Source organism: Salvia miltiorrhiza, chromosome 4 (genome assembly GCF_028751815.1).
Source record: "Salvia miltiorrhiza cultivar Shanhuang (shh) chromosome 4, IMPLAD_Smil_shh, whole genome shotgun sequence".
Classification (NCBI taxonomy): Eukaryota; Viridiplantae; Streptophyta; class Magnoliopsida; order Lamiales; family Lamiaceae; genus Salvia; species Salvia miltiorrhiza.
Window position 1 is genome coordinate 39940010 of NC_080390.1, and position 18117 is coordinate 39958126.

Below are 18117 nucleotides of genomic sequence, written 5' to 3' on the forward strand. Positions count from 1 at the left end.
CGATATCGTGGACGGATGGAGTATGTATTAATAGCACTGTCGACCACCATTCGACGACAAATCTAATGATGGAAGCATGATCATCGTAATTTTATTTCTTTGTATAATCCGTCATAATGATGGTTGTCAAACGTGTCTAGCGACATTTATTTTGTCGTTCAAGTCGTTGCAAGACTTGCAACGAAACGTATAATTCATTACAAGTTGATTTGACAATGGTTGTTTTTACGTCAGCCAATAAAGTCGTAGAAAGTTCATCGCAACTATTGATTTGTGACAGAAAAAGTTGTTATTTCCTACACACCTTGTGATGCTTATTCCAGTTTCGAGGCAGAGTTGGCAACTCTGTTTTAGGGCTTCGGGCTGGCTATTACTTTCTCTGTTCATATCTGGATTGAGCTGGATGCCGCTGCGACCGTCTTGCTCCTGGCTGCTAGTATCCGTCACACTATTGCATGGATTCGTCAGCTTATCCAGCATCGGCGAGTTCGTTTTACTTACATTCATCGTGAGGGAAACCGACCTGGTGATTTTATGGCTAGGCGAGAGCACACGTTCTGGCATTGACTAATTTGATTGCTTCTCGACCCCTCGTTATTTTCTTGCTCTGGTTAGGATGGACTAGCTCGGTTATCCTAATTTTAGATTTAGATTTTATGATGATAGTTAGCTCATTTCTGGTTGTTCCTTTTTTGATTCGGTTTTGTTTCTTCTCTGGGTGTAGTCGCTTTTGGGTTACACCTATGTATATCATTTGTCAGTTTGATCTTTGCTTTCCTTTGTTGATTCCATTGGACATTGTCACTTTTGGGTGGCGTCATGTATGGAATACTGGTTGATGGTTATTTATAGCTAGGTAGGGGGTCTGTCTAACCCTCCACCATTGGGATGTTTTCTTTGAAAAAAAACCTATTTATTAAAGGATAATTTGCAATCAATTTTTCATAGTCTTGAATTGTTGTAAATTAATTAATTTTGATTGACAATGACCAACGTTTAAACTCGTAAATTTAGTTTTAAATTCGTTAGTAAAGGGCAAAATAGTACCTTAAGAAAAAATGTTGGATTTATGCTCACAGTTCACTGGTGCAGTACACTCGTGGCTCAGTGGATTATAGCTCATAACTGACTGCATAAGATGCATGTTGAGGTGGTTATTGATATTATGATCACAATCGTTGATCATGTACCAGATCACAGCTGAGTATAATAAGATTTCTTTCTAGTTTATGGAGTTAAGTTTTTACGCATTCCGTGTATGTGAATCAGAAGAGAAAAACAGAGTGAGATAGATATTGCTAAGCGCAGCTATCATTGAGCTCGAAGCAATTCATTGTAATCTTTGTTTTCTTTCCTGAGTTTAGTGAATTCAGTTCGTCTGCTGTGGATGTAGGTTGTTCGCAACCGAACCACGTAAATCCCTTTGCCATTTTTCTTTCTGTTATTGTTGATCTTGATTGCGAAGGGAGTTTAGAGTGATCCAAATCGTATAGTTTTACAAAAAAATAGGTGTTTTTATCTTTATTATTCTCTCTATCCCATTAGAAATGGTTTTTATTCTATTTGGGGCTCTTCCACCATAAGTGGCTTGTTTTTATAAATGATGTAGTAAAATTTAATCCATAAACAAATGTAGGCCCTACACTTTACATATTCTACTTATTTTATGTGATAAAGTAACTTGCGACTTTTAGTGGTCATTTGGAGTACTCCATCTGTCCCACTAAAAGTCGCATGCATTTTATTTTGGGTCGTTCCACTATAAGTGACTTATTTTCACAATTGGAAAATTTTAACCCTTCAAAAATTGTGGGTCCTAACACTTTTAACACATTTACACATTTTTCTTAACTCTCGTGTTCAAAAGTTTTGAGTCACTTAGACTACTCCCAACGGTGACATTGTGGGAGAGTCATGCTAATAGGACAAAACAAGTTGGATAAAAAAATAATTGGAAAGTCACAAAAATTGCGTGACCTGGGGGATCTGCCGCCCCAAGTCATGCTTCTCTATTTTTTCTCTTTCCTTGTCACTTGTCAAATTTTAACTGGTGGATTAAATATTTGGATAAACAAAATTTTATAATGGTTTATCTTTATAAAAAATATATTAAAATTATATTAAAATTTTTCTTATTTTTAGCTCTATAAATAGAGCCTAATTTCACTATATTTTCACACCAAACAAAAACTCTCTTTCTCTCAATTTCACTATATTTCACGTATTGTACTTTCATATATTTAATTTCAGTTGTGTGTTTAATTCTTGTAATCTTCCTTTGTGATCGAGTTAAATATCAATTATAATATATGACAATGTTTAATTATAAAATAATTACAATTTTTTTTAAAAAAAATATTTTATTTATTAAATATAATAAATAAATATTTAATTTTAATTTATATTTTATTTTAGATATTAAGATAATTTAAAAATAAAGTGAAAAGAAAAAATATGTAGATTGGGTTGGTGTCACCATTGTGAATAAATTATGTTAGGTTGTGGGTTGTGTAGGTGGATGAGAGAGAAATGAATATTTTATTAAAAAGTGAAGTAAGGTTGGGTTGGGTGAGTGTCACGACTGTGGGTAGTCTTATAGTGAGACGGAGAGAGTACTATTTTTTTGGGAGTTGCAATTCCGTAATTCACTGTACACATGAACAAACTGGTCGGCTAACATGAGAAATGATGAGATCTCGATCAATATATATGTAGTCATAATTCATACAGCTCGAAAATGGCCAAAAGAGAAATATACTACTAAACATTAATCAGCTAGGTAAAGCTAGCTAGAGAAACTAACATTACAGAAATATATAAAAGAAAATAAAATGCTTTTGTTAAGCTGACTAGTAATACATACATACATATAAGTGTATATATATGTGGGGAGAGAGAGAGATTAATTTGAGGGAGTGCAGGCAACGCAAGCCAGCAAAAAGATAGCGGCGGAGAGCCCATCTTCTTCAAGATTAGAGGTGCTTCTCTTGAACTTGGTGATTTTCCCTTTGTTGCATTGCACAATTTGCTTTTGCAGCTGTTGCTGATAACTCTCCTTCCCTTTCACTGCGCCTTGCACCTTCATCGCTTCCTCCACCCTTGATACCATTCTTACTTACTTTCTCTATCTGTGTGAGAGAGAGAGAGAGATGAGAGAGCTTTGTGCGTGCTGCTATGCGTAGACAACTTGTATGTATGGACCCTGTATTTATAGCATCACTGTTACTGTAGAATTTAGAAAATAAATAAATTAGTAGACAAGAAAGAATAAACAACTAGATAAGGAAACAAATGCCTTTCAATTTAAATTTTGTTACATGGAGTTGGTTGGTTGGGCTTGGACCACACACCGAAGTGTTTTTTGTATTTTAGGAGAGGGATTCTATTCAAAATTTCAATCCTTTGGCTTTTCGTTCGATTATAAATTAATTAATGCTTTAAAAAAAAGTTTCATTTACTTCAAATGATAAATTGTGATGTTTACTTTACGCAAGACTTCAAAATTTTCAATCCATTGGCTTTTCGTTTGATTATAAATTAATTAATACTTTCCAAGGGTTGTATAAAATAATTAATACTTTTACAAAAAATAAGGTTTACTTCAAATGATAAATTGTGATGTTTACTTTACGCAAGACTTTGTCTCTTCAAACATCCGAGATATTTAACACTACATTTGCTTCTTTTTATGTGTGTGTGTGTGGAGAAACTCACATTGCATTAAGTTTGAATTAACAATAATAAATTAAGTTTGTCTTGTCCCTAATTTTAAGATCCTACTTTGCCAAATAATATTTCATATTCCAATTATGTAGTTTCATAAAAATAACCCAACCAATCTATAAATAAAATTACCTAATCTATGCAACTTTAAAAAAATCCATCAAAGAAATGCTAATTAACTTGGCTCGTCGGAGCATACTGTATGCGCTAGAAACAGAAGTGTGAACCAATTCTTTTTCCACCTAAGTAGAATGAATTGCATAAATCCTTTTATGTGAAAATTAATTATACTTTTGCCGTTATAGAACAATGAATCATTTCATTTACATTCAAATTTTGAAGTTTTGACAACCATAGGTAAACAATGATGAGCAAACTTTGTTGACAGCTATGGTACAAACTATACTATATCCCAACCAAATTAATTAACCAATCAATCTTGTATAGATTTTGCAACGTCCTTCCCTCGTAATTAACGAGTTTTTTCAACATAAAGTTGTCAACAAGGAGGTAGTTGGGATGGAAGATATCTTGTGGGGGTACTAAATTTAAAGCAAAACTTTTTTCTTTCTTGGAATTTTTGAATTATCCACGACTCAACATTTTCAAAATCACCCTTATATATCTTCCCAAATAAATTTGTTTTTAACTTTTTACTAAATCTACCATTGGCTTTACTTTACATTTTTACAATACATCATACGAGATAAAAAAACATTTGCAACATATTTTATTTCTATTTCTTTACAATTCAAGTTTTTTTTTTTGAGGGAATTCTTTACAATTCAAGTTTTTTTTTTTTTTTTTGAGAGGCTTTACCATTCAAGTCATGTGTGCATTATATAGCCGAGTACCAAATTCGAGAAAATGATTATCTATCGAATATGTACACCCTTCGTCCCCCAAATAACTTAATTTCTATATTTTCTTTTCGGGAGTCTGGGACGTTAATTTCCTATTCCTTTTGGGATATTACCCCACCATTAATGATATTTTATTTATTCTTATTTTTCAATTTTTCAATATTTTCAATACTAATCATAACACATTTTCACCATTTTCTATATTAATTATAACATTTTTTCTCCACCATTAATATATTTAACAACTTTTCTTTATTTAAAATTCGTGTTGTCCCCTATTAGGAAGTTATTTGGGGAGATGAGAGTATAACTGAACTGGGGGAAAATTGATCGTAAGCAACCGCCATTTTCGCTTCTTTTAATTTGCTTCGTATTTTTTTTAATAAATCTCTTTCTTCATTAATTGTCAAAAAAGAAAATAATAAGAAAATATTATGTGAGGGGAAATTTAAAATATATATAAATCCCAAGGAACATGATTGAAGGTGCTCAATGATTACATTCATGCGATGCATGTTCAACTTGAGGTCCGGATAATTTTCCTCAAAGGCATCATCTATTTTCTTTAAATTTAGTAGCTAGTATCAATTATCCATGTTCAGTGAATTCAAAAAAAAAAATTATTCATGAACGTTCAGTAATTAGCTACATATATATACATCAGTTTCCTCGACGCAACTGTTGGATCTTATTTTTTTCAACAAGCCTTACTAGTTGTAACAAAGTAATATAATTGTCAATAACTAATTAGTTTGAATCCCATTAATATTGTGGGTTTCTAGTTTATACTATAGCTTGGTCGTCATACGAATTACTCCCTCCGTCCCAATAAAAGCGGTGCACTTCTTTTCGGCACAGGATTTAAGGATAATAAGATTGTAGTGTAAAAGTGTGTAAATGTGTGTGAGGCTATATTATTTGTAATATAAAATTATTACTAAAAAATAAAATGCACTACTTTTGTTGGGACGGCTCAAAAAAGAATACACATCGTTTTAATTGGGAAGGAGAGAGTATTAGTTTTCTCTATATAATATGAAGCTAATTCATAGAATAATATGTATGTTGTCTCTAAAAAAGAGCAACATAATTATGATTCAATCAAACTTCCATAAACAAAACAAAATATATGCACAAGACCAAACACTTTAAAATGGTGCGTATATTATCAATGTGGCTATATTACTAAAAAGCTCTTTGATTGGAATCCCACCAATGTATGATTTCTAGTTTGTAGTAATTAATGATTGTGCAAATTATTATATTTCTGTATAATATTTAATTAACTAATGATATAATATGTATATTGTACCTAAAAAAATAACTTAAGATTCGATCAAACTTTAAACTTTTATAAACAAAGCAAAATATATATCCACAAACATATATTGAACACTTCAATGGTGCGTATATTATTATTGGTACCTGGCATGTGATTTATTAAAACTAGTATGTAATCTTCAAAACATTAATCATAGCAGCATGCATCTCCTCTATACATATTATGGGGATGATTTAGGATTTGTCCATAAGGGGTTCAACTTATTGAAGTATGGAGACTGCGTATAAGGCTCATTTAGTATGCGATATGTGATAAAGTGTGATATAATTGATTGGATATCTTTTATTATATGTCATATATGTAATCTTTAATTAGTGCATATAGGGGCATTTATTACGTGATAAAATATATTGATCAAAAATAACATTCGATTATTTGTCATTTATTTCAATGAATTGAATATATAACTTTAACTTGTTTTGATATTTTTCAAATATTCAATTCAATCATATAATTTACCTAGTTATCCTGTTACGCTCAGTAATCACTCAAACAGTAGAGTTTTAGACAGTCCGAATTATCCCATTAAAGGCATAAAAATGTGTACTTGCATGTGCATGCCATGTGAACATGTTCCCAGCCTTGAATATCTGAATTTGAATACATCCACTGCACTTCAATTATTTCTAGCTAGGCTGCTCACTCTCTCAAGTCGGCCAATTTCTCTAAAGTCATGATCACCATGTTTTACATTTATGCGTTTGCTTTTTATTACTCTAAATAGAGATAATATGAAAAGATACGGATTTATTATTTAAAATGATGATTATACTTTTTTTATAGTTTATTTGATTTGAATATAATAATATATTTACTCATGATTATTTACTCATTCCTCATGAGTTGATATAAAATTATATCACCTTCCTTTTGGTATAAAATAATTCATTTCTCAAGGAAAAATATCATGCTCAAAAATTTATACCATCTGTCCAAATTTTTTATTACGTCAAAACACAAACGAGGTATAAGGCGATAAATGGAGCTTATCTATTCCTTATACCTCAAAGCAAACACACCCCTAGGATAAATTAAATGTAGACGTTTGGATCGCTCTAATTTCGCCTCTTTTACTTGTAAATATTCATTTTGTATATCTTTATTAATCTCTCTCTATATATGTGTATATATCAATGTTATAAAAATAATTTTATTATATAAAATTTAGTTTGTCTATTATATTCTTATTATATATTCAATTAAATGGCAATATGATATACCATATTTATATATTTATCGGTGTGTCTACTTTGAGGTATAAGGAAGGGATTAGCTCTCCATTCATTACTTTATAATTCGTTTTCTTTGATGTAATAAAAAATCCGAGCAAAAGATATAATTTTTCGGGCAACACTTTTTTTCCTTGAGAAATATATAATTTTATACCTAAGGGAGAGTGGTATAATTTTATACTACCTTGTGACGAGCGGAAAAATAAACTATCATTCAAATCAAACAAGATATAAAAAACAAATCTCCACTTTAAGTGATAAATTTATACTTTGCTATATCATCCCTCGATTTAGAGGAATACAAATCAAACACACCCTATTACTATTATATTATCTAAATAGAAAATATTACTCCCTCCGTCCCACGCCCATATGCTCATTTCTTTTGGCACGAAAATTAAGAAATTCACTTTTTAGTAGTTAAATATGGTGTGGTTCACCAAAAAGTAACCTTTTAAGAGCACTCCATTATAAAAAGACTAAATAGTACTCCCTCCGTCCGCCAAAAGTGGGGCACAATTACTATATCGGGCGTCCGCAAAGAGTGTATCACTTCCCTTTTAAAGAAATGATCACACCATCCACTTTAATCTTTTAACCTTACAAACACTCTTTATTTACAAAAAAAACTCACTTCAAATTCAATCTCAACCACATATTTCATAAAGTGGTGGGACCATTTCTCCACTACATCAAAATCATCACCAATTTTATTAAATTTCGTGCCCAACTAAAGTGCCCCACTTTTGGCGGACGGAAGGAGTACTCCTTTATTGTTACTTAATAAAGCCCTAAACATTTCCATATTAAGACCGAACCTATTGGAGTGGGACAAATGGAGTACTATTTAAAAAGGTGTGTATTTTTCCAATTCTTATTATACCTATAATATACTTATTTAATTTTTAAGGATAGTTTATAACTTTATGTATAGGTGCTTTTATATATTTCATAGAAAAAATAATGCTTTATCAAAATTGTGATAAGGCTATATCAATTATATATATATATATATATATAGATGATCAAATATTTTTCATGTGTTAAGTAAATCCAAATGATTAATGTAGAGTTAAGGTGCAGATCTACCTCTGAAGTAGAGGCCCCTAGAGCGTTTATCCCCTCCCCCCTTTCTCGACCTTGGCCCAAATACCCCGCATAGTCCAAAAAATGGTGCAATTAAACCCAGACATCTGACGACTGTTTACTTTATTTTTATTTTTTATTTTTATTTTAAAATGACGCTCGACGCGGCCTACATTCGAGGCTCCATGGCGGCGATCCTCTCCATCCTCCAGTACACCTACTGCCCTCAAAACGTTTTCTTCTACTTCGTCACCTCTGCCGACGCGTCGCTCCTCGGCTCCACCATCGGCGCTTCATTCCCATACCTTAACTTCAAAATCTACCACTTTCGCAACTCAGTGGTGGCGGGCCTCATCTCCACCTCCATCCGCTCAGCCCTAGACTGCCCCATCAATTACGCCCGCAACTACCTCGCTGACCTTCTCCACCCTTGCGTCCCCCGCGTCGTGTACCTCGACTCCGATCTGGTCCTGGTGGACAACATCGCTAAGCTCGCCACCATCTCGCTCGGCAGCGGCAGGGTCCTGGCCGCACCGAAGTACTGCAACGCCAACTTCACCTCTTACTTCACCCCGACCTTCTGGTCCAACCCTTTCTACTCCCTTACCTTTGCGAACCGCAAGGCCTGCTACTTCCCACAGGAGTCATGGTCATCGATCTCGAGGAATGGATGGAGTTGCAGAAGATGATGAACATCTGCGAATTAGGATCGCTACCGCCATTTCTGCTGGTATTCGCCGGAGAGATTGAGCCCGTGGATCATAGATGAAACGACACATGTTGGTGGTGGGCCCCATTTTTTTTTTTGAAGCAAACAGACATTTAACAATTGTTACAGGTCTGAGTTTCATTACACCTTTTTTTGGACTATATAGGGGGTATTTGGGCCAAGGTCAAGAATGGGAGGTAAACGCTCTAGGAGCCTCTACTTCAGGGGTGGATCTGCACCTTAACCCACTAGAGGGTGTTTACTTTGAAGGATTAGCCTAGATAGATAAAAAAAATAGTAAGGTCAATCCCTTATTTATTTTGTTGGATTAAAACTTTAGGATATCCCATGGCCCTTGATTATTTCGATCACTTAAGCTAGTTTTGCTTGATTCTTATCCCATCAAAATGGTGGGATTGGAGTAATCCTACTCTTGAGGATAAAAATACTCAATCATGCATATAATCAATCATGCAATGTAAACGCCCCCTTAATGTATACATAAAAAGTAGTAATAGTTGTTATTACAAAAAAATATTTTCATTATAATCACCGTCTATATATATAACATTATTACTATTATTATTTAAATCAAATTCTTATTGCCCCATCACACATACAATCATGTTAGTTTTCATAAAAAAAGTATAATTCTTTGTATTATACTCCCCTATACAAAAAAGAAAAAGATTGATGAATTATTTGAGTTACAAAGTTACTTTTCTTAGTTTGCCCGATCAAGCGCTTCATATATACTCTCTCCATTCCTAATATTCAAGACACATTTCTTTTGGACAAGAGTATTTAAGAGAGTTAAAATTAAGGAGAAAAGGGAGAAAATCCACATATTTTAGCGAATTTTAAATTTTAAATTGAATACATGGACTCTTACTTAATCTAGTTAAATAAAGATAAATTTATTTAACTTTTTCTATCAACTAAATTTCTAACACCTATAACGATTTAGTGATTCTTTCACATTATGTGAGCAAATAATATAGACGAGTGGAGAGAAAATTAGGGTTTCACTTAGAATGTAGAGATGGCGTGAAGGTGAGAGACTAGTGGAAAAAAAAAACTAAGGGCAGAAACAAGGGTTATAACTTGAGTGGTGGTGGGGGAAATGAGATTTAAGGCCATGGGGCACGATTCTCCGCCGTCGTTGATAGATCTTGACGGTGCCTCGAGCTCGAGAGGAAGAGGTCTGAGGTTGTAGGGCACGAAGCTCGGCGTCTTCGTCGCGATCGTGTTCATCTGAGAGCAAAAGAATTAGGGTAGAGAAAGGGGGCGGCGAAAAAAATATAGAAAAAAAGGGATATGAAATGAAAAAAAATATAGAAAAAAAAAGGATATGAAATGAAAATTAGGGTTGCCAAATATATAAAATAAGGGGTTAATTAAGTTCTAATGATGACCCAAAAGAGAAACAAATTACGTTATAGGGGGGCATCCAAAAATAATACAAACCATAAATAATGGGCTTATATAATGGGACGTTTAGTTACTTATAAGAAAGATTAAATTTACTATTTTGTATGTGTTTTTTGAGGGGGATAAGTTTAGCCACACACATATGAAAGCATCACACGTTTCGAAAATGCATTGGTAAGCGGCATGCAATTATTAGAAAAGCAAAGCAAAAAATAGGAAAATTGGTAACACGATGTGTTTGTAGGAATCGAAAGAGACAAAGAAATGGGGTGTAGAGCAGGGGCCATCACTCTAGAAAATGGTGTGTTGGTGATTCCACTAGCAACTCATATTTGCGGCTTTGACCCCTCGCTATTTTAATTTTTGGACTATCCATGTACATATATTCCTCCAATTTTACATTGTTTTAACAATAATGATGTTATATATTGCATGTTATACATCGTTAATTGAGTGTATATATAAACATTAACGTGACAGCTTCGTACACCTAATTTCTGGCCTTCATCTTTTGTCCTATCATCTTGTATAAACCTAGGATGCTAAATTTCCATGTTAGCTGCCTCTACCAAACAATAACGTGATTTTTATTGTTTAATCGATCTCTCTTTGTCTAAAATCTAAGATTTAGAAAGCTCTATAGAAGATGCCAGTCTTATTTATTTATGGGTTAAGTACCAATTTTCCCCTATCGCGTACAGGACCCTAAAGTCAGGGTTAGAGCTGTTTACTACCTCGACGTGACAAAATCACACCAAATTCCCCCCGCTACTTAACGGCGCTTAACACCGTTAGAAATCCTTTTTTTTTTATTCAAGTGGCCCCCTCTCTCTCAAGCTCCACCGCCTGCCTCTCTGTCTCAATTTCCCAGCGAGGCCGCTGCCATCTTCGGTGGTATCTTCTGCCGCCGCCGTTTTCGGTGGGATCTCCGGTGATATCTTCCGCCATCTCCGGTGATATCTTCCGCAGCCGCCGCCATCTACGATTGAAAAAAAAATCGATACCAAGAAAAAACTGAGGATTGCTGAGTTTAGCTGTCGGATTGGAGGTCCGATGAGAATCGCTGCCGAGACCACCGTGTCTTACCACAGGGGCACCCGCGACTCTTGGAGGTCCGACGAGAATCGTCGTCGCCTGACCACCGCGTCTTACCACAACAAGCGTCCACCATCTACTAAATCCCGACGAATTTCTCGATCAGGGGCACCACCTACAAATTACTCTTCTGAATCTGGGCCTCGATTGTGCCTTCTCTTTTCTCTGGGCAATCAATCGCTTGAATAGGAATCCGATCTGCGTTCAAAGAAAAAAGATTGGGGGAAAGGGCTATTCCACTCAAAATCGGGCCTGCCTATACCTCCTATGTCCTATTTTCCCCAAATTCCACCGCTTTCAACGGGCTCAGGGACAATCCTCAACTGTTCTTCCACGACCAACGAAAACGACGGCGGCGGAAGATATCACCGGAGATGGCAGCGGCCTCGCCGGGAAATTGAGATAGAGAGAGTCGGGCGATGAAGCTTGAGAGAAGGGGAGCACCCGAATTAAAAAAAAAATATAGGATTTCTAACGGTGTTAAGCGCCGTTAAGTAACGGGGGGAAATTTGGTGCGATTTTGCCACGTTGAGGTAGTAAACAGCTCTAACCCTGACTTTAGGGTCCTGTACGCGATAGGGACGCCATCGATAGGGGGGAAATTGGTACTTAACCCTTTATTTATTTTTGAAATATCTAATTAGCTAGCTAGGGTGGTCGAGATGCTTGAGTTTTTAGGCCATATATAGCTCTTGCATCTTACGGTTGGCAAACCAGGGCTATTAGTTGAATGCTAGGATTTGAGAAACAAAAATCTAGTATAATATAAAAGATACTTTTTTTCTTTCAAAATTTTCCACCAAATTTACTCTCTAATTTTTTTTCTATTATATTATTTTCAAAAAAGTCGGTAACTTCAATTCATGAAAAAATATTCAATATTAATGTGAAATTAAAGATTACACGAAGATCTTTAATTCGATGTAAAATTAAAACTAATTAAATTTGAAACTGAATAAGTTATGATCGTTTAAAGTGTCAAATTATTTTTTTTCTCTCTCATTTATCTCTAATGTTGAACATCATACTCTTTTTTTATTTTGTTTTCGTTTGTTGATGAAAAATAAGTAGATGCCATTTTTTTCCTATAAAAAATATTTACATGATTATTTAACTATAATTGCTTTAAATTTAACTCTTTTTAAATTATAGTAGTTTTTAATGCAATTAATGAGACATAAATTTGTAAACAAAAAACTAGCTATATATCTTAAAATAAGAATTTAAAATATTATATGTATTTATTTATGTGTACGAATTACTTATTTATTTATTTATATAAACATATTTCTTGTTATATTTTCCTCTTTATATTATTTGTAGTTTTCCTAATTTTTTTAATTAGTTTTTGGGCTATTTAAATATGAACTTTTAATAATACAATTTGGACTTTTAATAGCCCAAAATTGTTATATTAAATGGCGACTATCAATTTTGTTATATTGATGGTTTAGTGTTATTTGGTCAAAATTAGATTGACTTGGATTATTTTATTTACAATCTATAAATTTATTTATTATTATACGTATTTAATTATTATTATACAATATTCATTAAATTTAATATTATGCTAATTAAGTTGATAATATTGTTATCATGCACTATTTAAAATTAAATACTACTCCCTCTGTCCCATTTAATATGACTCAAAAACAAGTTTGGTACGTCCAATTTGTAATGGTCCATTCCAAAATAGAAAAAAAATGTGTCTTAACTACTACATTGAGCTAATGGGACCATCCACTTTATTTATAAATAAAGTTCTCCTTAATATGCGTGACAAAAAGTATGGAGTCGTATTAAATAGGATGGAGGAAATAGTCGTATTAAATGGGATGGAGGAAATAATAGTTAAATTAATATTTTTTTTGTTACCAGTTAATATTACTTTTACCTAAAAAAATTAAAAATAAATAAATATATAATGGTACGTGCATCGCATGGAAGGGTGTACTAATTTAAATAAAAATAAAAACGGCGAGTTTCATTATAGTTTAGTCACATTAATTTTTTTTTATACATGTGAGAGTTTGTACGAATCCCACCCCTTTATCTCCCAATTCAAAAAAAAAAAAAAAAAAAAGTGTTTGAAGAAAAGAGAAAATATACTCTCTTCGTCCAATTTTTTTTTGTCAAATTATGGACAACACAAATTTTAATAAAATGTGACTGAAGTTGTTAATGGAGTAAGAGTATCATTTTAAATAGGGCAAATGTGCAGATTCCCCCCTGTAGTACACCCCCCTAGAGCTTTTAGCCCCCCAAAGTCGGTCAAAGCGTGTTGACCTCCCCAAAGTCCCGAAAGAAGGGTGCAATTAAGTCCCCCCTGTAGTACACCCTCTAGAGTTTTTTTTTGTTTTTTTTAATTTTTATTAAGGCCTTCGGACTTAATTGCACCCTTCTTCCGGGACTTTGGGGAGGTCAACGCGCTTTGACCGACTTTGGGGGGCTAAAAGCTCTAGGGGGGTGTACTACAGGGGGAATCTGCACCTTTGCCCTTTTAAATATAAGTGGAATTGTGTGGACTACTATTATATATAAATGAAAATGACAAATTTTTGTTGATGAGCTGAAAAAAAATTGTTGCAAATTTTTCATGGACGAAGAGAGTACTTGTGCTTCTCATCTAGAAAAAGAATTATTAAAACTTAAATTGATATTGGAGAAATTTATATATATTTCATGCACTCAATCATTTTCTAATAAATTACCTTGCTTTTCAATGATACCATGAGCACCACTTTTTCTCAATCGAATTCACTAGCTAACTTAAATTTGTTGTCTTTATTCATTGAACTCGATCAACAAATCTTCAATCAACTCCTCCAAATAAATATTGGATATATATGTTCATTAAATTACTTCATTGGTCTCTTTTAAAGTTTCTCAATAATTTGGTGAAGAAAACTAAGGACATCACACCGATGGAAGCTCCTATTACACATGGTATGGACCGTTTGGTATGGAAAATATCCTTAGATCTTCACATTTTGGGTTAAATTTTGTCCAAATTGACATATTCGTGCTCACATGGATATTTGGGTGACTTTTTGTTTTACATAATCTATCTATATATATTAAACCAAAATAAATTCTATCCTACGTGGCATCGTATAATCACTCCATTCTAAATTTCCTCAATTCTCATTCATTCTTATTTTTTTTTTCTAAATTTTAATCAATTTCTATATCTAAAAACCATTAAAAATCTAAAAGCCGTGATATATTTAAAAACTAAATATCTAAAAAATCATTATATAAATATTTCAACAAAATAAATTCTATCCTATGTGGCGTCGTATAATCACTCCATTCTAATTTTCCTCAATTCTCATTCATTCATTTTTTTTAATCAATTTTCATATCCAAAAACTATTAAATATCTAAAAATCATTATATATCTAAAAACTATTGAATAACTAAAAAACATTATACTAATATTCCACTGATCAATAAAAAATTATTTATATCCTTACACGAAAAATAGAAAATACATAAGTATTTGTAATTTTGAGGTTGTAATGATTATTGTAATATTATACTTTATGATATCCAACTTTACAATTTCAATTTAAAACGTACATGATTTAACTTTAGTATATATGACTTTGATAACAAAATAAATTTTATCCTATGTGACGCCGTATAATCACTTCATTCTAATTTTTCTCAATTCTCATTCATTATTTTCCTTTTTCTAAATTTCAATTAGTTTCCATATACAAAAACCATTAAATATCTAAAAACTATGAAATATCTAAATATCATTATATTAATATTCCAAAAATCAAGAAAATTTTATTTATATCCATAACGTAATCAAAGAAAGGGTTTATCTAAGTTCATACAGCATTGCAAAGAAGATGGACAAATTGAGCTCGATGAACAGGTATTCTCGGTTGAATATCTTGACACGATCAAGTGTTCAGGATTGCCAATTCGTGATATTAAATTGAAAGAGGAATGCATAATCACGCTTCTCAAAAATATGATAAATATAATGAGTTTTGCAATGACACCAGACTGATAGTAACTCAACTTGGGGAACACGTAAGTGAAGGAAAACTCATTTCAAGAAAAAATGCACTCAATAAGTTTTATATAGCTAGAATGGTTACAATTTCATCGCATTTCACTAAATTTTCAATTCGATTTCAGAGAAGGCAATTCCCTAGAGTGTTTGTTTTGCTATGTCGACAATAAATAAAAGTCATGGACAATCTCTTTCAAATGTAGGATTATACCTGCCGAAACCTATTCTTAGTATTCAAACTTTTAAAGTTCAAGTCATTAATAATATTATTTAATTTTTTCTTATTTTTTTAATTATTGGTTCCAACTACAGACATCTAATATAGATACGTTTCAAATAATTGTTCCAATTTCTCTTTTAATATTTTTTGGATTGAAACTCTGCTTACATATAAATTTTATAAGACATTTAAATTAGGTCAATTTCAAATAAATATTAACTTTTTTACTTTTAAAATAATTTTATTAAATTCTCTATTTTTGTGAAAAATAATTCACGAAACAAAAAATGCATTAATAATTTTATAAATTTATATTTTAATAGACCCGTTGAAAACGGGTCACTTACTAGTTTTGATGTTTATATTAAGAAAATAAGACTGCGTGTACCATCTTCCATAAAAATAAATAGCCAGATCTTGTGTGTGTGTGTTGGCCAAGCGATAAGGGGTTAATGCCCGAGGCCAAAAGTTTTGGGTTCGAGTCCCCTGCGGCACGATCTTTAAATTTCTCTATTTAATATTGTTAAATTATAAAAAAAAAAGAAAAAAAAAGCCAGATCTATATATCTATATGAAGCCCAATAAAGAAGTTTGTTGGCCAAGAATTTTGTTTGCCCTGTTGTAGTCTAATTGGACCTAGCCTGATTAGAGAATATTACCTGCAGCGATGTTGGGCCAGATTTTATAGCTCAGTTGATTTGAAGCCAATTTTGAAGATAACAAAATCTTCATAGTATTTCGAAGACCGGTTTATTCTTGCAACATGCTCCAAAAGTCGGGCCATAAAGAGTGGTTACTATTTTCACATAATTTCACAAAATATTATCGAATATTTTATCCAGTATGATCGAATATCTTCATATGACTCCAATAATCGTGGCGCCGTGGATCAAAGTGAATACTGATGGTTCAGCGACGGGAACTCCGGGAACTATTGCTGCAGGTGGGGTGTTTAGAGATAACTGGAATGTGGTGCGTGGTTGTTTTCACTTCAAAGGTGGCTCGGGTTTTGCCTTTGAAGCAGAGCTACTGGCAGTTATCTCGGCGATTCAAATTGCTCACAATCGTGGATGGCACAGACTTTGGATTGAAGCCGATTCCACCTACGTGATACTCATTCTTAATTCCCGTTCTTTGAATGTGCCTTGGCGTTTTAAGGCGGCTTGGAATAGGATTTTAAAGATGTTAGATGCTTTCTCGCTGCAGGTTTCTCACATCTTTAGAGAAGGAAACAAGGCGGCCGATATAATGGCTAACCAACAACGTTCGGAAGGGTGGTGGCCGCACGAGATTGAGGAGATTAGGGCTGCGGTTCGTCTTGACATGGCTTCGCATAGCCATCTGCGTCAAAAACGGTAGTTGGGGCTGATGGGTGGCTGTTTGGTTCTAACCGCCCGTTTTGTTTTTTTTTTTTTCCCGTGGGGTGAGAGCCGGGATAGTTTGGGGATGATGGTTAGGCCGGAGTTCCGGAAACTTTCCCTTCCGCTCTTCCCTACTTTCGTTTTGTGTTTAGACGAGTACTCTTTTTCCTTTTCACGGTTTTCCCCACTGGGTTTTCAGTGAAAAGGTTTTAATGAGGTTCGGCCCTTAGTCTGCTCCTTCTGTGCTTTCAAGGGTTTTTTTGGTTTTTTCTTTTCTTTTTTTATAAAATCGTCATTTAATTAATATGACTCCAATAATCCACCTCATATTTTTCGACACCGGAGCATTTTTGCAACTCTTTGAAAGGTCATGCTTTTCTTTGAATATTTCAAAGGTCGTGACATTTTTATGTGTTATATTAGCAGATTCTTTTAAGAAACTAAGCCACTCTATTAGCCTACGAGGGTTTTACAAATTGAATATACCTGTAGGTTTGAAGATTCAATTTAAGGGATGTTTAATTTGGTGCCTGAAATAAATAAGATTCGAGGATGATTAAATAATTAATTCAAATTTGATGTGATAAATAATCATTTAATTGTATAATTAGGGTGTAAGTCGAATATTTAACTGAGTAGGATTATTTTATCAATCATGCATTATCACTCAAATCAAATGAATTCTTAGCGATTATATTTATAATTAAGTTGATTAATGCCTCTAAATAACTTAGTTAGCTTAAAGTTTGTATTTCTATTTATTTATACTTCATTCCTCCTCTAATTAACTTTATATCTTTTCTTCTTGGGACGTCCTCCATAACTTCATATCTATTTTAGGATACTACTCCATTACTAATAATATCTCATTTATTCTCACTTTTCACATTTTCACCTCTCTCAATACTAATTATAACACATTTTCACCACTCTCAATACTAATTATAACACATTTTCACCACTTTCAATATTAATTATAATATTTTTTCACCATTTTCAATACACTCAACAACTTTGTCTTA

At 33.1% G+C, this 18117-nt stretch overlaps 1 pseudogene; it reads left to right on the top strand.

The window, feature by feature from the left end:
• The first annotated feature begins 8398 nt into the window (after positions 1 to 8398).
• LOC131021631 (probable galacturonosyltransferase-like 1) lies at positions 8399 to 9015 on the top strand (annotated as a pseudogene).
• Positions 9016 to 18117: the final 9102 nt, after the last annotated feature.